Source organism: Ambystoma mexicanum, chromosome 9 (assembly GCF_040938575.1).
Source record: "Ambystoma mexicanum isolate Mex_15411 chromosome 9, UKY_AmexF1_1, whole genome shotgun sequence".
NCBI lineage: Eukaryota > Metazoa > Chordata > Amphibia > Caudata > Ambystomatidae > Ambystoma > Ambystoma mexicanum.
This window is the reverse complement of record NC_090931.1, coordinates 661904435-661927510: the sequence shown is the minus strand read 5'-3', so window position 1 is coordinate 661927510 and position 23076 is coordinate 661904435. Positions and strand designations below refer to the sequence as shown.

The window sequence follows — 23076 nt, the reverse complement described above, 5'->3', positions numbered from 1 at the left end:
GTACACTACTAGATCCCATAAAGAATCGGATAAACCTGGTAGGCTATTGGCTTGGCTGTGCAGGAAAGAACACCCTAAGCATCTCCCCACGGAGATACTAGACGAAGAAGGGACTTCTCACAGGACGCAGACGGGAGTTAACAAGGCATTCGCCAAATTCTACTCCAGGTTGTACACCCATGACAAACAAATTCCCAGAGACGAAATCATCGATACACTGGAAGAGATAGGCCTCCCCAAGATAACCAATGAACAGAGGGATGAACTGGCGAAGGAGATCACGGCCGAGGACGTGAAGGGAGCAATCGGATCGCTCGCCACCGGCAAGGCCCCCGGAAGTGACGGCCTCCCATCTGAGTTCTATAAAACATATGAATCCACCCTCACCCCAATCCTGCACGAAGTATATCAAGAGGCCTACGCAGACGGGGTCCTGCCCAACACTATGAGGGAGACAATAATCATTCCCATGCTCAAGCCACACAAAACACCCACTGATTGCGACTCCTATCGCCCTCTGGCCATGCTAAATTATGACAGCAAGATCCTCACAACCATATTAGCTGGTAGACTCGCCAGAGTGCTGGGGTCCATAATCCACGAAGACCAAAACGGGTTTGTTCCCGGTCGCAAAACCACAGCTAACCTGAGAAGGCTTCAACACATCATGGCAGAAACTTATGAAAAGGATGAGGACCTAGCGGTGCTTTCACTTGACGCCATCAAGGCTTTCGACTCCATCTACTGGGAGTGGCTTATCAAGGTACTGAGAGGATTTGGGTTTGGCGAGGGCTTCATCAGATGGATCACGGTACTATATAACACCCCAACCGCAAGAGTAAAGACAGGCAGAACGGTGTCAGAACCTTGGCAAATACAGAGGGGCACAAGACAGGGATGCCCACTCTCGCCTATGCTATATATACTCGGCCTAGTGCCGATTGCCATATACTTCAGGCAACAATTTTTCGACGCTGGCATCAAGGTCGGCAATGCCTACAACATAATCTCCCTCTACGCTGATGATGTCCTATTGTACCTAAATGACCCCAAGGTCAATGCACCGATCACACTGGAGGTACTAGACAATTACTCGAAATATTCCGGAATACAATTTAGCAGACACAAATCCTCAGCATTCCCCCTGGCTGGCTTGAGAGGCCTAGCAGAGACTGATCTCCCAGCTATAGGAATAAAGTGGCAACTCGATAAGTTCAGGTACCTAGGAATTAAAGTGAGCCACACTCCGATGCTCACACACGAACACAACACGGAAGCTGCCATATCAAGCCTTCGCAGATCCATGAAATTCTGGTCTAAACTCCCACTGGCAATGGTTGGTAGAGCGGCGATTGTCAAGATGATAATTCTCCCCCGGTTCCTGTATTTTTTCGTGAATATATGCTTCTACGTAAGACCACCCTTCTTCAAGAAACTAGAGGCGCTTATAAGAGACTTTCTGTGGGGTCCCAACAGGCACAAACTGTCCTTGGCTACACTATCTCTCCCACACAAGGAGGGAGGAATAAAACTACCGGACCTTCAGCTATATTACCTAGCGGCGCAGCTTAGTCACATCACGTAGTGGCTCTCGGACGAACCGTCTGCTGAACTGGGACTCCTGAGTCAATTCTCTACCAAATTAACACCCAGGGAAACCCTATGGAACCCCCTAAAACAATCCCCCGACGCCCCCTTGGGCATCGGTCTTGGCTGGCAGGTATGGGCCAGAACCTGCTACATCAGGCAGGTGAAACATCCGTACTCCCCAGACAACCCCATCTTGGTGGACGTGTGCAAATCAGAATCTGACCTATCCACAGCAAGAAGATGGGAAGAGGCAGGCATTTACACATGGGGAGATATGTTTGAGGAGGGAGAATTTAGAGAACTCGAGTCACTGCAGACCAAAGAAGGGCTATCAAGTGGTCAGTTTCTCTGGTACCAACGCATCAAACAAACCAGCAAGAAACACTGGAACGGCTGGCCAGAGGAACCCACTCCGGACCCGCTGCTGCAGGAAATGCACGATCTTGAGGACGGCTGGAGACCGATCTCCAGGCTCTACAACAGACTCACTGATAAACCCAACCCCAAAGGCGAGGCACTGAAGGCGAGATGGGAAGCAGATATCGGAACCATGCTCACAGATAGGGAATGGGAAAGAGCATTAATACATCCCAAGAAAGTGTCCAGGAACTCCAGATTTTGACAGATCCAGCTGAACGTCCTTCATCGAACGTACATGACTCCACACAGGGTGGCTTCCTTCAACAAACAAGCTTCCCCGGCATGCCCAAGGTGCGGGAACGACAGAGCGGACCTGATTCATATGTTCTGGACATGCACTAAAGCGATGGAACTGTGGTCCAAAGTCAAACAGACCTGCACAGACGCAGGAATGGAAAGATATAAGTGGACACCGGGAGAATGTTTACTGGGCACCTGCCCCAGACCAACCAAACTCAAACACCTTGTAAAAATGATTGACATTTCATGCATCCTAGCAAAAAGAACCATAGCCATGGCATGGAAGAAACCAGCCGGCCCCAGACACGAACACTGGTTGAAGGAGATGCAGAGATGGACAGCAGCTGAAACCAGGGCTTGGCAAGACGGAGCCAACTCCACCGGAGACATGGCGAGTGGCACCCTAGACTCCTGGAAGGCCCTACTGAGAGACATATCCTTCAGCGCAGACCACAAACCCCCTTGACAATCCCCAACAACCTGTTACAACTGAGCGGTTGAGCTACCACAGTGACGATGATCCCTACTTGAGACTCCAACAGTTTCCCGAGACATACGATCTCTTTCCTTACACTCACCCAAGAGACATGCACCATACCTCATGAAGACTGCCGTTTTTGTTTTTTTTTCATTGTTTACAGTTTATATGTTTGTATTTGTATGCGCTTAATACAAAACACCAATAAATTACGTTTAAAAAAAAAAAAGGAAGAGGAGAGGCTCCATAGGCTTGATCCTAGGAGAGCGTTGAGCTTTTTATATTTCGCGCATGTCCCGGGTCAGAGTGGACGATCAACTTTTCATTGGTTATGCTGGAAAGCGTTTGGGACAAGCTGTGACGAAACAGACTTTGTCTCGTTGGATTATTTTAGCTATCTCCGAGTGTTAACGCTTGGCGGGTAAGGACCCTCCGACTGGCTTGCGGGACCATTCTACCAGGGGAGTGGCTGCGTCTACTGCCCTGCAGAAGGGTGTTCCTATTCGTCACATCTGTGATGCAGCCACCTGGGCTTCAGTACATACTTTTGTACAGCACTACTCCCTCGATTCCATCCGAGGGCAGGATCTGGCCTTTGGCAAGGCAGTCCTTTATTCTGCAATTTGATTGGGCATGCTAAATTTGTGTTCTAAATTCTTTTCCCACCTCCTTGCTTGGTACTGCTTTGGGAGTCTGTCATAGATATGGAATACGTCGGAGGACCCAATCCCCTCGAAGAACAAGTTACTTTCTTACCTGGTAACGTTTTTTCGATGGTATGGTCCGACGACGTATTCCATATTGCTCCCTCCCTACCTTCCCTGCTGCAGAATTTCTTTTGCGATTGCAGCTTGCGTTCCGCAAGGCCTTGTGTGTCTGACTGGCAGAAAACTGGTGGCACACGTTCTGGGGGAAAAAACTACAACTGAGGCTATGAGGGTCGTGCGTCCTACTTATCACATCGGGTGACGTCGGCCGTCGCAGGAGGTCCTCGGGGACGGCGCATCGACAGGACGCAGACCCCGAAGATTTTCCGAAGCAGCACAGCTGTGGACATTATCTGTCATAGATATGGAATACGTTGTCGGACCATCCCATCGAAAGAACGTTACCAGGTAAGAAAGTAACTTGTTCTTCTCTCTGGTGTACCCCTGCTCGACATCTGCAGGGCTGCTAAGTGGAGGTCTAGCCACACCTTCACTTCACAAGATTCTACTGCATCGACAGATTCCAGGGAGGAGTCCAGGGTCGGCCAAGCAGTGCTGTGCAATCTGTTTATTTTAGGGGAGTCTATTCCAGGGGTAAGTATATTGCTTCTGTGAACCTTGCCACCTCCCGTGGGTGGTTGTGTATAGGTACTGCTGTGTAATTGTTTTAATGAGCATATGAATCCATGGAAGACCCCATGGATTCACATGCACAAATCCTACCTTCCTCCCCTCTCTGGCTCTTCTTGGTTCATACTGGCACTTTACGTGCATGACCAAATCTGAAGATGGCCACCAGGGGTGGAGTTTAGGAGGACGAATATCACTGGCTGGGGCAGTATGACCCAAAATGACATTGATAGGCTATTGAACCGACGAGCAGTTTTAGCTTAAAGCTTAACTGCCTTAATTTTACAGAGGATTTCCCATCCTGATGGGGAATATTCATAAGCATGTTAATACATGCAAGACCCATGCTGGAGAACAAGAGCTACAGATAAGTAACTTGTTCCTTCAGTCCTACAGAGGGGGAACGCAACGTTGACTTGTAACATCCTCCAGAATGCAGACTACCAAACGGGCCTCACCAGGTCCAGGCCCTGGCCCCCCTCTTCAGCACCCCAGTGGGAGGTCATCTTATCATAGTTTGTCAACGATTGGTGCAACTTCTCATCCGACAAGTGGGCGCTCAGCATTGTCCAACGAGGTCACACCCTCGAATTCCTGGACAAATGCCCCCCATTCCACCTGTCATAAAACAGGAGCAACACCTGCCTCTCAATCAACCTCATTGCCACCGCAGCAAACGCAAAGTGCCCCAAGTTTGCCAACCGGTACCCACAACCAAGGTGTCTGTCGTTCCCTTGCGTGGGCCGTTTTCTCAACGTCTTCCTGACAATTCCCCCGATTCTGCGAGTGGCAAGGGCACTCAAACAGACCTATTGCAAAATGATACTCATTGCTCTGGCATGGCCCAGGTAGATCTAGTAGTCGGATATTCTCCACCTGTCTGTAGCGCCTTGCATCAAGCTGCCTCCTCTTTGAAACTGGCGGCTTGGCTCCTGCAAACCTAGAGTTTGGCCATTACACATTGCCTACAGAATTTAAAGATATTCTGGCTAACGCTAGGTTACCTTCTACCCTTGCATGCTACAACCATAAATGGAATTGCTTCTCTTTGTGGTGGAATTTGCTGGGGTTTTCTCCCCTTCTCATAAAGCTCCTCAAATCCTGCCGTACCTGCTCTCGTTAACAAAGGCAAACCTTGCTCACACATCTTTCAAGGTACACCTGGCAGCTATCTCCCGATGCACTGGAATGCCTGGCAGGCCTTCTTTGTAGTCTCACAGACTTGTTAAAGAATTCCTTAAGGGCCTGTTAAGAGCGTTCCTTCCTGTTAATCCTCCAGCCCCAACGTCGTTCTGTCAAAATTGAGTCCTCCTTTTGAACCCTCGTCAGTGTTTCTCTAATGTTTTTGTCTTGGAAGACTGCCTTTCTGGTGGGTATCTCTTCGGCCAGACGTGTTGCAGAGCTACAAGCTCTCTTGCAAACCTCCTTATTTGTCTTTCCATCAGTCCAATGTGGTGCTATGTACTCCTCCATCCTTCATGCCAAATGTAATGTCCGACCTTCATTTGAACATGCCTTTAGTTCTACCCGTCTTCCTCCCCAGTCCTGCCTCTCCTGCAGAAGGGCTTTGCCTTTATTGGATGTGGCGCGTGCTTTAAAGTTCTTTGTCGCACACACTAAAACTTTTCGATCAACTTCAGTTGTTTGTAACATTTGCACCTGGGGGACAAGGGAAAGCCCTCTCCAGGGCTTCCATTTTCTGGTGGCTCTCTGGCTGTATCACGTATTGGTAGTTACGGCAGTTACCTGAAAGACCTCAAGCCCATTCCACCCGAGCCGTGGCTGCTACTACAGAGTTCCTGTTTGGTGTTCACCTGCTGGACATTTGCAGCTGTTGCGTGAAGGTCGACTTGTACCTTCATGAGATTCTACTGCATCGTCGGGGAATCCAGGGTTGAGTCCCATGTCGGCAAGGCATTGCTTTGCAACTTATTTAATTGAGGTGAGTGTGTTCCAGAGGGCAGTTATTGGTATTGCTTCTGTTCAGCCTGTCCACTCCGATGGTTGTGTATGTACTGCAGAATAATCATATTCATGATCATGCGAGTCCATGTAAGATCCCATGCTGGAGAAGGAACAAGTTACTTAACTCCTGTTCTCCAGCATGCGTGTCTTGCATGGATTCACATACGACCTTCCCGCCTACCCCTTTTTGGCTCTTTTGGTTCCTACTGCCATTTTACATGCGCCTCTAAATCTGAAGATGGCCATTGGGGGTGAAGCTGAGGAGTACAAATGCCATTGGCTTGAGTAGAATGAATGACCCAAAGTGACAGAAATTGGCTGTATAAGCGACCAGCAGTTTTAGCTTTAAAGCAAAACTACTTTTAATATTACTGAGGATTCCCAGCATGACGACGGGACTATTCATGAACATGTGAATCCATGTGAGATACCCATGCTGGAAAACAGGAGTTACAGGTAAGTAACTTGTTCCTTATAAACCAGGAAACTGATATGGTAAAGCTGATGCCTTATCTGGACTGTTTGGTTAGAAATGCGTCCAATCCAATTTGTCTATTATACTATATACTACCAACAGAATCATTGGTAGTGAATGCAGGGCCTGCTGTGGAAGAAGTGCTGACCCTAGTAGAAGAGCAGCAAAGGTATATCAAACTCTGTGAAGAGTGGAACCTACTCATCAAGTTGTAAACAGCCTCCTCTGTTAATGCATCCAGCTGTTTTTGCTACTGAATTGTGGGTCATGGCTTTACATTAGCAGGACATCCTGGCTTTCATAGATCAAACTTAGGGTCTCCATACTTCTGATGGCCAGACAGTTACATTTAGTTACTTATGTGTAGTTTGTGCCCATGTAGAGCGTCATGAGTGCTTTGGCCCATCTTATGCTTCAATGGGACCTTCACAAATGATATCACTCCAATAAAGTAGATTCCTGCTATTCTAGAAAAGTAGTTCTTTGACCCATCCCTTTTCCTTCCTGCTAATAGAATATTCAGTACTTTGGGGACGGGACTCAGAGGCTTGTGGTTCTCCTTTCATTTTGTGTGCTAGTGTTATTGTGAGGGCCCAGAAATGAAAGCCGGACACAGTTGTCATGTTTTTGGTCAAAGACTTTAATTTAAATTAAAAATGGGTTGGGAATTGCTCTCTGACCCTATTCTAAAGAGGAGTTTCCCTACCTAAAAAACAAAATCTAAGGATCTGTCTGTGTCAGGATGTCAGAAACTGAAAAGCTGTCCTTGTGTCCAAAATGTCCTATGCAGACCCTAACACTACAAACAAAACAATAAGGTGAGAAAGGAAATGTCTTCAACCTGATATTGTCACAAAGTGTTCATGAATGAAAATTAGAATAACTCCAACAAAAAGGTTCTCCAAGGTGAAAAGACCTTGGATCCAGAGGGTGGTTCCCTTCCCCTGGTTTCTTAAATGGAATGGCAACGTATCTTCACTAACAATTACTTTGTGTCTCTCCTTGATTCACAATACACCTGTTAGGCAACAAGTTTTGTAACAGTCTTCCTTTAACACAAGTTTATTCTTTGTCGAACAAACACTGTCCTCCTTAAACATTTCTTGTAGCTTTGCAAATCGCCTGGTAAACTCTCCACTGCCAGGACTCTTAATGCACTTCCAACTGCCTGGTATACTATCCTGCCAGGATTTTGCTTGTAGTTTTAATGCATGGTATCTTTCCCTTACCAGGACTTCTCTGGTGTTTTCACAGTTCCTCTGTATCACCAAACCTGCATATACCAAGCCAAGAACTGTATATCTGCCTGCTTTAATGTACGTTCAAACTTTGCCCCATATTTGCATCTCATGCATTCATATCTTACTGGGATTTGAATCTGTACTTTGTCTTTTTTGCTTTGAAACCATCTTATTCTTGTGGTTTGTGTATTTGCAACCTCATACCATTAAAGAACGCCCTGGGATTCCCACTTGCTTTAGGCTGTCTCACCGATTCTCTGCAGCATCTCTGGTCCTGTTCGTGTTTCTACAGTGTGGCTCTGCTGCTCGCTTCCCACTCTGTGCAGACGTCCTTCTGGCTTCCTTCGCGGCACTGCTGTCACACGCCTCCTTCCCTCTAGGTCCCGGTAAGGAGAATGCTGCCTCTTCAAGCTGTCAAATGCTTGGGAACTCTCTTGCAGCTCCCAGCGGTTTCCTCGCATGTCCTACTCGTGCACGGTCTCTCCTTCTGTCTCGCCAAACTTCACTGCTCCGCCACACTGGTTCGTGTCTCCGGCACTTGTAAGCCACTGCCGAGGAACCAACGTCTTCTCCTGCCCTGCCACACCCCATAGTGCGATTGCCATCTTTAAATGTCTCGTGCACAGGTGGTTTCGTAGAGCTAGTCTGCACATTGAGCTTCGGGCTCCTGTTGCATTGTACTGACTCCTTCATCCTCCTTGTCTCAGTACTTGGGTGGTCAATGGTTGACAATGGACATATATTATTTAGATAGTCTTTCTCAGTGGTTTTACATGAGAGCAGTTTCATGTAAAGGTGCACCAGAAGCAAAAAAGGTGTTAGAGCTTTTATTCTTCAGGTCATAGGTGGGGGTTTCATCTAAAGAATATTGTGAAGAGGTTTCTTTATTTCCTATGTAAGAGGGAAACAACTCACGGCAATAGGCCATTAAGGTCTTGGGCATTAGAGGCTCTTCCACATGGGAAAGGGGGGGTACATCTTGCACAAGTTTTGACATCTCCCCAGTAATTGTTTCCTCCCATGTGATGATCCCTCATTTAGGTCTATTCCCTCCACAAATAGTGCCAGAGGGTTGCTCGTCATGGAAAACAGTCTGTTTTGTCTGAACAAACAGGAAGGATCCTTATCAGCCAGAGTGTGCTCTCCAACACAAATCTTAGCATAGGCAATTCAGAATGAAATCTTTACAGTGTTTAGGGTGGATACCTTGAGTGCACTTTCTCAAGCTACTTAGGGATGGGTCAAGTTTTTGACGATTACGGTCCAATCTGGATCTTTCTGCCACACAAAAGAATAAGAAATGCCAACTATATTCCTCATAGCTGGGACAAGGAGTGCACTCGCCAACAAATGCATTTCTAATACCCGGGATGCATTCCCTTCTCTTCCATTGATTATCAAAGTCATTCCAAAGTCTGGAGAGTACAGGATCATTCTTGTGGCTGTACTATGGCCTTGAAGGATATGGTCCTGTCAGCTGTCGTTTCTGAAACACAAATAACTTCCTCCTGTCATGGATCTTTGCTCAGCAGGGTGGTATGGTTCTTCATCCATCCCGTGTCCCTAGAGGTCCCTGAATACCTAGCTTTGTCACGTGGGCTTCTACAAAGAAATCGCATATGATTGTCTTATTCCTGCATTTCTGTTTAAAGTGAAACAGTAGTGCAAAACAATGCCACATTCAAATCATCACTGATAAGTGTGCGACAAAATATATGAAACACATACCCACACATTATAAAATCCAAATATCAAAGGATCAAAATAAACCCATCATATTGCTAGAAGGCAAATCTTTTTAATGTAATATTTTACTGAATAGAATGCATCTTGGAAATATTAACAAGACTTCAAGTTAAATTTCAGATCACATAACATGCAGGTATGTTGCAAGTACATATTGATAGAAATAACTTTTTAAGATCCCACCATTCAGGTTTTCAGCTGCAGTATAGTACATAGATGGCCATCTTTAGGTGGCTGATGACATCCTCTGGATTACTGATTGCAGAGATGCCTGTCTGCTAATTCTCAAGTATATCTTGGCGGCCTTTGCTACCTTCGACAATAGGCTTTTGTTTTCCATCCTCGCTAAGCTTTTATGTGGAGTTCCCCATGTTACATCTGTAAGGGTGCAGAAGCAAGAGATTGACATTGATGGTGGCAAGTTTATTGCTTTAAACTTTTGTATTAAATAAATGAGGGTTGGGGGGGGAAACCTAACTATCCATAATAAGAGGGGATCCCTTCCTCAAAGAAAAAGTGTACCGTCGTGTCAAACCTATTTCCAGCCCTTACACTAGGAACTCATACTAAGGTGCAAGGTGATCTTCTTGGTTCAAAGGTATATCTGTCTTCTTCTGGACGTGGTTTAAAATGTACTTTCCAGCTCGTGAAACAAAGTTCAAATGGTGCAAAAACAAACAGTTTTGGCACAAGGATGTGCAACCTTGTGCCAAAACTGTTGCCGGGTCCTCACAAAGCCAAGAGAATGTCTCCCTTCTCTTGGCTTTCATAAATGTTCCCAAAAACCAGGGGGATGATTCTTTTCCCCTGGTTTCTCTTCAGCTTCTTCAAAGTGCCAGGAAAATGCCTCCCTTGTTTTGGCTCGGTACAGTGTTCACAAACCCCAGGGGGAATCTTCTGGATTTTGCTCACCCTTTTCGGTTCTCCACTAACTTGTTCGAGCCACTGCGCCTCCCTTACAAACAGCACACCTTTTTTCAAGATCCGCGATGGTTTCATGTGTTCCCGGGTGCCTGCGGTCTGCTGTTAAGCTTCCCAGACCTTCGTGGTCATCCTGCGGTCTACAGCGGCTCCGCAGTCGGTCTTCTTCTGGGGAACACAATGTTTCCCTCTTGCGTTCTCCAGTCAGCTGCAACACCAGCAGTTTTTCCTCTGAAGTTTGTGCAGCGGTCCTTACTCTCCGGACCCGCTCTGCTTCTGCTTGCCCCCACCTCAGTGTCTCTGTCAGCGTTCTTCCTTCTCTCGGGTCTCCGCTTGTTCTCGTGGCTCCTCCACGGAGGGCCCAATGCCATTCCCATTTTTTCCTATGTTTTTATACTCCGTTGTAGTTCTGATTGTCCCGATTGACTAGACTACGCTGTTTGGACTTGCATGATATTCTGTATTACTCTGCGCCTCCTCCTCGTCTCAGTTTTCCAGTTAGTGTTCACATACCGGTAGTCGCTATTCTCCCTCGTCTCAGTGTAAGGTAAGGAATTGGTATCAATAATGCATAGAGGAGGCAAGGACTGGGTTGCCCTTAATAGGGTAAGGGAGTAGATAATGGGGTATTTACATACTGAGTTCTCCCTGTAACGTCCTCCCTCATACCATAAGGGATTTTCACAACCATGTGATCCTCCCACGTGCACCACACCCGTGGGGGGGGGGCTATTGGACTGTGGCTGCACCACCCCGACCCCTTGCAAGGGCCCCCTATGGGAGAAGGGACGAGATCCAAGGACTCCTCACACATCCTTTCACATTTGCTTTTCAATCAGTATATAGAGACACTGTGAGATCTAGTAGCTGACTGATGCATCCTTGTTTATGAGTTTGCCGACAAGCAATTATCTCTCTCATTGCCTGAGTATGTCCACCACATGGGCAGAAGTCCTTGTGATTCAAGCCTTGACCAGTCTCAGATTTACCACCTCAAAAACTGCATTTCTTCAGTTTGGCAAGGAAAACATCTTCTCTCCTTGTGCCAATCTGTTTACCAATTTTGGCCCATACGGACATTTCCTATTTTTTTCAGGTAGTTGCCAAATACCTAACTTTTTTTACTGGACCCAAAACTTGCCCTTTGTTCTCAGCCCAATCGGACCAATTTCAACTGAAATGGCTATACAAGATCAAAACCTTTTTACTCACTCTATTTGGGTCTGATGTACATGCACTTGTGCCCTCCCATAGTGAGATGGTGAATGCATTGTTGGATTGTGTTTTTTTACATGTGTATTACGACCCCTTCCCTCTGCTTTGCACTCTGCCGCCCATCTCCTCAATGAAGCCTGTAAATAGTTTACTGTATCCCTTTTTTGATTGCATACCTTCACAAGACCATTGCAATCCCATTCTGTTTAAACTGGGCTGTTTAATTCCAAGGCATTGATTCTGCTTTGACCAGTTACTTTCGTTCAAAACTCCAGTTTCTGAGTGAGGCACATTCTTCATGCAGCAAAGATCAATTAATCAGGACTATTTGTAACAATGACAAAAGTAATATGAAATAGGGCCATTTCAGTTGATGCTCAGCTCCTTCAGTTTTAGCTTTTTGTAGAGATCTTAAAATCTATTTATTTGCTAAATAAATAACAGAACATCTTAATTAGCCTTTTTATTGTGATTCTTTCTTTTTTAAATTAAATTCCAGATAGGGTATCCTTAAGAATTGTTTATCAAAGTGTCGGTTTTACTATTCTGTGCATATTTATTCTCTACGTAAAACTTTATATTGTGGGGTGCATTTAAAGGCCCCAACAGAAGTCCCTTTCACATAAATGGCAGGCATTTAAACCTGGCTTTTGCTTTTTTTTGTTTTTTTTCATTTTTTTTATTTTTAAAACATTTTTATTAATCAATTCAACCAAACAATACAAACCAAACAGGCAGTGCATATATCAACCGTTTCATTATACATTATTCACTTCTAGCCAGTGCTCCCCTTATCCCCCCCCCCCCTTCACGAGTTTATTACTTTACACTTTGTTTCTGCATCCTGTGGTACGGTCTCTGCTTCTGTGGGTTCTGCCAGGTCCTGTATTGACCCAAACATCTCAGCGATCAGTAATTTCCAAGCCATCAGGGACTCAGTCTCTTCCTCCCCCCTGCATTACTCGTTTCTTGCCACACCATGGTTTCTGCCTCTGCCCATTTCTGCAGATCTCTCCCCCACACTTCCACTCTTGGTTTGTGGCAGGTCTTCCACCCCATGGCAATTCTCCTTTTTGCCAGCACATAAGCCAAATCTTTCAGTTTACTCACATGCTTGAGCTTTTGTGATCTTGGGAACCCCCCCCCCCCCAGCAAACAGGCCCACGTGTCCACTACAATCTTGACCCCCCTTTTTTTCCAGTTTCCCTTTTACTTCACCCCAGAAGCGTTCAATGACCGGGCATGACCAGAACATGTGCACCATGCCCGCGCTTTCCTCATCACACTTTGGGCATGCCTGCCGTCCTACATTCTCAAACCTCGATATTTTCTGGGGTGTCATATACGCCCTGTGCGTAATGTACAGTTGTATCTGTTTCAATCTCGCATTTCTAGATACTTTCTTATGATATCCTTATCCTTGCGCCCGTTCCCACATCCTGTCCTCCATCTGGGCCCCTACTTCTGTTTCCCAATCTAGTCTCAACTGTGTGACCTCTTTCCCTGCTTTGGACATCAACATCTCATATATTCTAGATATCTCATGGCGCCCTTCAGCTATGTCGTATATTATATCTATGGTGGCGTCTGGTTCTTCCTCCAGCACTGTTTCGGGCCATATACTCTTAATTTTCTGCACCATAATGTGGTATGTGATATACTGGCCCGCATGCAACCCAGTCTCTTCTCGCAGCCCCTCATAGGTAATGATAGAACCCTCCCGCCAAATATCACCCATTGTTGCCAATCCTACCAGTTCCCAGTGGTTTCTGATTATCCTTCTGAGCTGTGCATCTCCCCCTGTTAATGCAGCCAGAGGTACCTGCGGAGAGCATGGGAACGGGGTCTCCATCATCTGGCATGCCCTTCGCCACATCTTCCACCCCAGTAACATCATCTTAGGGCGCCCTATCATTTCTGCCTTAGGTACCCACATCTCGTTCAAATAAAATGGTGAACAATCACGCCCAAACAGCCTGGATTCAGAGGTCTTTTCATCAGAGAGTCATTTGGCAACATATTGCAACTGGCTTGCCACATAATACACCTCATAATTGGGCAATTTTATCCCCCCTTTGTCGTAGAAATACTGTAGCTTCCATAGCGCCACTCTGTTTCGCGTTCCATGCCATAGGAAATCCCTGCACATACTATTCAATTTGGTGAAGAACTTCTTAGGTATCCGGTATGGTATATTCCCAAAGTAGTGTAAGAGCCTAGGCAGGACCACCATCTTGAGCATTGCTCCCCGCCCCATCATTGCCAAGGGCAGCTTTACCCAGAACTGCATGCATTTTTCAATTTTTTTGATAGCCACCTCTGTGTTGCACCTATGCTCCTCTTCCACTGTGTGATATGTCTATCCCTAAATACCGAAATGTGCTGGCCGCCCATGGTACCTGTAATACGGGCAACCGCTCCACCGGAATCCCTTTATACCCCCCTAATGGGAACATGCTGGACTTCTGGGGGTTCACCGCTATACCGGACAACTCGGCATATCTCTCCATCACTTCTAGGATGTATTGGAGATTTTCTTCCGGGTGCCGCAAGTACAGCAGCATGTCATCTGCATATAGGGAGATCAGATGTCGCTACCCTTTCACCTCAATGCCTATGATGTCATATTGTTGTCTCGGGTATATGGCTAGAGGTTCCAGGGCCAGTATGTAGAGCATTGGGGACCATGGACATCCCTGCCTGGTGCCCCTGCTAAGCTGCCACCTTCCCGATATCACTGAACCTGTCTTAACTCTAGCCAGTGGTTCGCTATACAGTATTTTTGCCCACTGAACGTATCCAGGCCCCAACCCATAGCATTCCAGGGCCACGAGCAGCCATGGCCATTTAACTGAATCAAAGGCCTTTATTGCGTCCAAGGACACAATTGCCATTTCATCTTCATTTTCGCTGCCTCGCTCAATGATTCGTTGGAGTCGTCTATGGTTATTGGTGATGTTCCTGTTTGGGACATAACCCGTTTGATCAGGGTATATCAGTCTACCAATAACCCTCTTCAGTCTATTCGCTAAGACAGCAGTCAATATCTTGCTGTCTTGATTCAGCATCGACAAGGGTCTATAGGAGCTGCAGCTGTGCCCAGGCTTATTAGGTTTGGGAAGCGGTATTATTATTGCTTCTCTCAGCGACTCTGGTAAGCTTCACGTCTCGAACGCTTTGTTTAACATTTCTAGCAGTGGGGGAAGGACCTCTTCTATGTATACTTTATAAAACTCACTCGGGAGTCCATCTTCCCCCGGGGTTTTGCCAGTAGGCAACTGCCTCACCACCTCCCCTAATTCTTCCAGGGTAATTGGTGCATCTAGCTCCTCTTTCTCTACCTCACTGATCTTTGGCAAACCTATGTCCTCCAGCGTTTCTCTTATCGTAGCGAGGCTACCCTTACCATCGTCTCCATTTAATAACTTAAAATAGTCTGTAAATTCTTGATTGACTCCCTCTTGGGTGTCTGCTATGCTACCGTCTTCCCTCACTATGGTCCTAATTGTGACTCTGGGGGTCTCGCTCTTATATAACCATGCCAGGAGTCTCTGAGGTTTATCTCCTCCTGTGTGCTGTCTCTCTACATATTTTTTATAGTTGAGGTTACACAATCTATCCCAATATTCCGTGCATCTTTGCAGTAACATGAGTATCCGTTCTAACTTTTCATCTGTACCGTCTTCGCCTCTTAAAGCCTCTTCCAGCTTCTCCTCCGTCTCCTGTAGATTGGCTAGAACACCACCTTTTAGATTTTGCTATAGCTACTCTCCTCATCACAACTTTGAAGGCCTCCCACAGTGTTCCCGCCGAATCCACACTGCCAGTATTCGTCTCAAAATAATTTACAATCTCCTCCCTCAAGTCCTCCCTAAAAAAGGGGTCTTTCAGTGCTTCCGCCCGTAGGCGCCATGTCGGAATCCTCGCTCCTGGGGGGGGGGGGCTGTATTGCCATCCAAGAATCAGGGGCGAGTGGTCCGAAAAGACCCTAGCTTTATATTCTGTGTGTGTGATCTCCGCTATTACTTCAGGTGTAGTAAAAACATAGTCCAACCTCGTGAATAATTGCTGTGGGGCAGAATAATGTGAATATTGCCTCTCTCGGGGGTGTCTCGATCTCCATGCATCCTCTAGGCCAAAGTCACTCAGCATTGTCTGTAGCGCTTTGGCGGCAGGGGCAGGTCTATCCATCCTCCCATCTGATCTATCTACCCTTGGGTTCAGTATGCAGTTAAAGTCCCCTCCCCAGATCACCGCGCTCCCCACACACCTGCTCAAATTAGTACAGTGTTCTGATGTACGCTGCTGTGTTCTGGTTCGGGGCGTACGTATTTACTATGCTTATCTCCCTATTTTCCACCAGTCCCCTCAATATAACCATCCTCCCATCTGCCTCAGCTACCACTTTCAATCGCTGGAATGGAACATGTGGCGCCACCCAAATAAGCACACCCCTGGCATAAGCAGAGTATGATGAGCCCACCAACACCCCCCTCCACTTCCCAGCAATCGTATCCATTTTCTCCCGCGTCAGGTAAGTTTCTTGCAGCAATGCAATATCTATTTTTTGTCTACGCAGGTACAACATAACTTTATTTCTCTTTAAATAGCTATTGAGCCCTCTTACGTTCCATGTAACTATTTTAAGGTCCCCCATGGCTTATTGGATTTCCATTCCTCCCCCCACAGGTGCAGTCTAACTTTAAGTTTCGAAGGGATTGTGTCCTCTGACGTATTCCTTATCTTAGATATCTCCTTCCAGCTCTGCTGGCCTCGGAAATTTTTTCTCTAGAGGGTGCTGCGCGTCGACGTCCTCCGAGTCGATGTCCCTCGACAGCCGCCGTATCGACGTCGACGTCATCCTGCCTATAAAGGCCGCGCGCAGCGTCCGTTGCTCAGTTCCGTTTTTCCGCGCTTACTCAGTGCCTCGGAATACCGTTGCTCAGTTTTGTCAGGTTAATCCTATTTACCTCGAGTTATTCGATCCGTACTCGATGGCTTCTTCGTCGGAACCGACAACTCCTCGATCCGGCTTCAAAAAATGCCGAGATTGTGGGAAAAAGATGTCGCTGACTGACCCTCACAGAGTTTGTCTGTGGTGTTTGGGAGCTGAACACCATTGTTCGGAGTGCGAGGACTGTATGTCCATGACAGCTAAGGCCCTGAAGGAGCGTAGGGGGAAGCTGGAGAAAGGTAAGACTTTTAAAGCTTCTTCTTCCTCGACCAAGTCGAGACATTCGTCTCCTCGTCACCATTCGCGCTCCAGGTCTCGGAGTGGGTCCCATCACTCCTCGAGATCGAAGCACTCGAAGAGGAGACGTCGAAGATCCCCTTCTCAGTCTTCCTCTTCCTCTGTTTCTCCAAAGAGAATCCCTTGCCCCACGAAACATAGTTCCCGGGCTGAATGGGAGGAATTCCGCAAAAATATGATGTGCGTCTTCGAGAAAGCAGCCTCGACCCCCTCGAAGACTGCCGAGAGCGATGCTCTGGTCGAAAGACCCGAAGGTCAAAAACGCCGCGAGACGCAGTACCCGGCGAAGGAAACTTCTCGAGCGCGTCTCGAACCCTCGAGTAAGACTATGACCTCAAAACCTTCTTCGAAGGTTCCGTCGACGAAGGTTCCGTCGACGCAACCTTCTTCGAAGGTTCCGTCGACGCCGAGGTCGGTGTCTTCGACGCCGTTGTCGAAGGGACCTTCGACACACGGGTCTGTCGACTCGACGCCATCTTCGACACCGGCGTCGACGCCAAGAAAAGTCACGGTTACGACACACCCATTGGCTATCCCCAGGTCCTCGATGACGATGGCGTTGAGATTGTCGACTTCCTCGAGCAGAATCCCAATTCTGTCGAGGTCATCGAGGCCTCCGCCTTTGTTTTCGACGCCACGCCCGAAGCCTTCGGCGTCGACGACATCGACGTTTTCGAGGCTGATTATGACAAGTTTGGCACCCTCTGCCTTGGAGATGGGGTTTACACCCTTTATGAGTTCAGAACAATTGAGAACTATGTCCTCAATTATGGAAGAGGGTGAATTGTCTGAACAGGAAGACACATTTGAGTTGCAGGGACCTGCAACTCCAGTTAGAGAGGAGTTATCTTCTGAAGAACGCAGGTTAAAGGATCTTTATGATTCCTTACATGAGGCAAGTGGGTTAGACACTTCCCCTGAGGTGGAGTTTGCTAGGCCAGACCCGGGGGAGCATGCTGAAACCCCCTATAGAGCCTTAATGGCCAGGATCACAGAGTTTATGGGGTGCTCTGCACCTTCACAGTCTTTCCAACAAGATGACCTCACGGATATTCTTGACAAAGGCCCACAGGAGGATCCTGTAGTGCCCTTTCATAAAGCTCTTCAGAGGAAGATTATGACGAACTGGGAAACCCCAGATGTCGTCCCGGCAGTAAATAAAAAACTGTCTACAAAATACAGGGTATCTTGTGCAGACCCGGAGTTTTTTGTCAAAACACCCATCCCCAGAAAGTCTGGTGGTACAGGCAGCATCTTCTACTGATGTCAAGACTGCTTAGCCTACCGTCCCACAGGACAGGGACGATAAAAAATATGATGCTATGGCAAAGAAAGTTTTTTCGGCATGTAGCATGGCGTTAAAATCTGTTAATGCTACTTGCACCCTTGCTAGATTCAGCCATACACTTTGGGAGTGTGCTTCTACAGCGGCTGACTGCATCCCGGAGGGAGAAGAAAGGGAGGCGTTCCTGAATATCATACAGGACGGTAAAGACGCTATGTGCGAATCCCTCCAGACGGGCATTGATTCGGCTGACAGTATCAGCAGAGCAATGGCGGCAAGTACAACAACCAGGAGATTCGCTTGGTTGAGAAAGTCTGGTTTTGCCCCAGATGTTCAAGCCAGGCTCTTGAACATGCCATTCGATGGCTCTTTTTTGTTCGGGAAAAAGGTGGATGACAGTTTAGAGAAACTGCAAACTTCAAAAGCAGCAGCAAAATCCCTAGGCGCTGCAATCCGTCAGACACCTTTTCGTCCCACAGGAACCTGTGCGAGGGGCAAGTCCTTTCGCTTCTACTCCGCATTCGGAAGAGGTAGAGGACGACCGGCTCCAAGGGGACAAAGAACTACCCGAGGTGGACGGGGTAGATATTCAAAGGCCGCAGCAACAGCAGGTGCCTCTTTACCATCGGCATCTGCATCAGCCGCCCCAAAACCACTCTGAGGACTTCTCTCACAGGACACCTGTAGGAGGCAGGTTGACTCAACATCTGGCGGAATGGCAGGCTATCACGTCAGATGCTTGGGCATTGGAAACAGTTGCCCAAGGTTACTGCCTGGCTTTCCTACGCATACCTCAGTCATCCACCGGGGATCAGCTCTCAGAAAGCTCCAGATCCGCTCCTCTTGCAGGAAATTTTGGACCTGCTAGAGAAAGGTGCCATAGAACCGGTACCTGTAGCGGAGAGGAACAAGGGCTGGTACTCCCCTTACTTTCTCATTCCAAAGAAAGACGGAGGACTGAGACCCATCTTGGACTTGCGAGACTTGAACAAATTCCTCAGGAAAGACAAATTCAAGATGGTCACTCTTTCTCAGATCCTTCAGGCCCTTCAGTTCCAGGACTGGTTGGTATCTCTGGACCTTCAGGACGCTTATTTCCATGTGCCTATCCATCTCAAACACAGGAAATACCTGAGGTTCGCAATTGGCAACTCTCATTATCAATTTCGAGTGCTGCCATTTGGGCTGACCTCCGCCCGAGGGTCTTCACCAAGTTAATGTCGGTAGTGGCGGCAAGTCCTACTACTCTTTTGAATGCCTTGTCTGCCGTCTCTCTCTCTCTCCTAGCCATTCCCTTACCCTGGCTACTGTCTATCGGCCACCTGGTCAAATCTCCTCCTTCCTCTCTGAGTGGGCTGACCTCTCCTCCTCACTCCTGTCCTCTACCACTCAACTCCTCTTTCTTGGTGACTTCAACATCCACTTGAATGCCTCCTGTCCCCCCACGGGACTTTTTCGTGACCTCTGCGACTCTCTCTCACTCTCTATTCTCCCGTCTGGGCCTACTCATTCTGCAGGGCACACTCTTGATGCTCTGATCTCTTCTGACCTTCCCCTCTCCGTCCCTCTCTCCACTCCTCTCTCCTGGAGTGATCACTTTCTCCTATCCTCCCACCTCACCCTCCCTACCCCTCAGGCAAAGCCACCCTCACCACTGCCACCCACCGTCTCGGTCATCCGACCCATGAAGCGCGTGTCAGTTGAGGCTTTCGCAGCCACCTTCTCACCCCCACCTCCCCCCTCGGCTGACTCCCACCCTGACACAGCCCTCTCCATGCTCCACTCTGCTATATCTGATACTCTTGATATCCTTGCCCCTGTCATGAGAATCCGCCTGAAGCCCAAAGCCAAATGTAACTCCTGGTATGACTCGGATCTTGTCACCCTAAAACGCAAGTGCAGGGTGGCAGAGAGGAAATGGCGTGCTTCATGTTCATCCTCTGACAAACTGGCCTGCCGCCTGCTCCAAAGGCAATACCGTCTCTCCGTTCTCACCAAGAAGAGAGCCCTTATCCAAGCCTGCATCTCTGCGGCATCTAACAACTCGGCCGAACTATTTAAAATCTGCAAGGAGCTTGCCAACCCTGCTGCAGTCTCTACCTCTCCTGTCCCCTCCCAGGCCCTCTGCACTGCACTGGCCTCTCACTTCATCTCCAAAACTCAGGACATCCTATCCTCACTCTCCTCCTACCACCTCCCTCCCTCCCTGTCCGGCTCTTTCTCGGGCCCTTCTGCAGCCACCCCTCCTCCCTCCTTCTCTGCCTTTCCCCTTTTTTCTGCTGACGAGGTTTCCAGACAAGTCCGATCTATGAAAGTCTCGTCTAAACAGGTTCACCCCTGTTCCTCCAAAACTATCAAGGACCACATTTACTCCCTGGCCCCTGCCCTGGCTGACTTTTGCAACCACTCCTTCGCCTCTGGAGTTTTCCCATCCCCCCTTAAGCACTCCCTTGTGCACCCTCTTCTTAAGAAACCCTCTTCTGACCCCTCCTGCCCGGCTAACTATCGCCCAATCTCCATCACTCCCTTCCTGGGCAAGCTCCTGGAGAAACTGGCCATCTCCCAGCTTAACCTCCATGCTGAATCTGTTGGCAGTCTTCATGACCATCAATCTGGCTTCAGAGCTGCCAGAAGCACGGAAACTGCTCTCCTGAACATCCGTGAGGACCTGCTTTTGAACCTCGACTCCAACACTCCGTGTGTTCTCATTCTGCTCGATCTCTCTTCTGCCTTTGACACTGTCAACCATGCCATCCTGCTCAACCGTCTCCGTGATAACCTGGGTATCACTGGTCAGGCTCTGGCGTGGCTGACCTCTTTCCTCTCCAATCGACCCTCCCAGGTCCAACTCGGGTCCTTCCTCTCCGACATCTTTTTCTCCACCTGTGGTGTCCCCCAGGGATCTAATCTCTCCCCCTGGCTGTTCAACCAGTATCTGGCACTCCTTGCCCACCGCATAGCCGCTCTCTGCCCCAACTTTCAGTGCTATGCGGACGATACCCAGCTCATTTTCAGGCTACCCTCGGCCTCCTCCTCTCCCTCCCTCATCTCTGACTGTCTGTCTGCTATCCAGGAATGGTGTGCCGCCAATGACCTCTGCCTTAATGCCAGTAAGACTGAGATTCTGCTCATCGGCACACCCACTCCCTCCTTCCCTGCAGCTCTCTGGCCGGCCTCTTTTGGCCCTCTTCCTGCTCCTACCTGCAAGGCAAAAAACCTTGGGGTTATCTTCGACTCCACACTCTCCTTCTCTCCTCATATATCTGACGTCTCTAAGAAGTCACACTACCAGCTGCACCTCCTCAGAGGTATTCTTCCCTTCCTCTCCTTCCCCCAGAAGCTCGCTGTCTCCCGAGCCCTGGTTCTCTCAAAACTGGACTACTGTAACAGCCTTTATCTTAATCTGCCTGCCTCCACACTCCGCCCTCTGCAACTCATCCAGAACAGAACTGCGAGACTTGTCCTTGGCCTCAAGCCCAGGGACTGTATCTCTCCAGGACTGAAATCTCTACACTGGCTCCCAGTGGCTGCGAGGATAAAGTTCAAAACCCTCTGCATTGTCCACAAGGCCTTCTGGGGGCTGGGGCCTAAATACCTTCAACTCTCTCTTCCTAAATATCTTCCTTCCCGAGCCCTTCGCTCATCCGTCTCCAACTCCCTCAGGGTCAGCCGCTTCTCGAAGCAACGAGCTGGGGTAGATCTCTCTCCGCGGCAGGGGCCTCCCTCTGGAACAGCCTTCCTGCCCCCCTGAAACTTGAGGAGAACCATCTCCGGTTCCGGAAGCACCTCAAAACCTTCCTCTTTGCTTCTGCTTTCTCTCTCCCTCTCCCCTGCTAATTCTTCGCTGAAACTGCACTGAATCTGCAACTGGGCCACTCCCACCGACCTCGGTCCTTGGCCCAGCCACTCTCCACTTGCACTGCGGGACTGTCTCTGTATCCCTACAGCCCCCCCTTCCCAGCACTTGTTCTGCACTTACCTTGCACTTGCCACCAGCTGGCCCTTTTATTTATTTATTCTACTTACCTTGTACTGCACTTCCCCCCTCCCCTTCCCCATGCACCTCTCCCCTCCCACTCCCCCTGCACTTGCGCGATCTGAATGACACCTGGCCTAGTAGGATCGTTGTCTGTCTTCCCCTTGTTCCCCCCTCCCTGCCTCGTCGCGCCTTGAAACACCTGTGTATAGGCGCGTTACAAATGCCTTATCATATCATATCATATATATCAAGGAGGGAAGGGATTCACGTCTACCCCTACCTGGACGATTGGTTGATCAGGGCTGTATCTTCGGAACAAGCTCAGATCCAGCTAAATCACGTTTGCCACTCCCTTCACAAACTGGGCTTCTCCCTCAATTTAAAGAAGTCACAAATTATACCATCGCAGAGACTCCAGGTCATAGGAGCGATCCTGGACACTTCCCTGGGAAAAGCCTCGCCACCAGAGGTGAGGGCTCAAGATATTCTACAGATGGTTACCAAGTTCCAAGATGCCCAACGTCTCCCAGCCTTCGACTTTTTGAGGTTGCTAGGCCTCATGGCATCCTGCATTTTCCTAGTGCCAGAGGCTCGCCTGAGAATGAGATCCCTCCAGTGGACACTGAGGACTCAGTGGTCACAATTCTCAGGGAGAATGACAGATCTTCAGGTTCCCGACAGGGTGGCTCGAGACCTTCAGTGGTGGGCCTGTCAGGAGAACATTCTGAAAGGAGAACAGTTTTGGCAACCCTGGCCGGAGATAACAGTAGTCACGGATGCCTCACTCACGGGGTGGGGAGCCCACGCCAACGACTTGACCATCAGCGGTCGTTGGTCTCCATCGGAGTCCAGACTACATATCAACCTGTTAGAGCTGAGAGCCATCAGACTTGCGCTGAAGGCGTTCCTGCCAGCTGTACAAGGGAAAAATGT

The 23076-nt window shown here is 48.4% G+C and overlaps 1 protein-coding gene across 7 annotated transcripts in view; it reads left to right on the top strand.

Moving 5' to 3' along the window:
• Positions 1-23076, top strand: part of HYCC2 (hyccin PI4KA lipid kinase complex subunit 2) — a 1329865-nt gene that overhangs the window by 729471 nt on the left and 577318 nt on the right. The window lies entirely within an intron of this gene.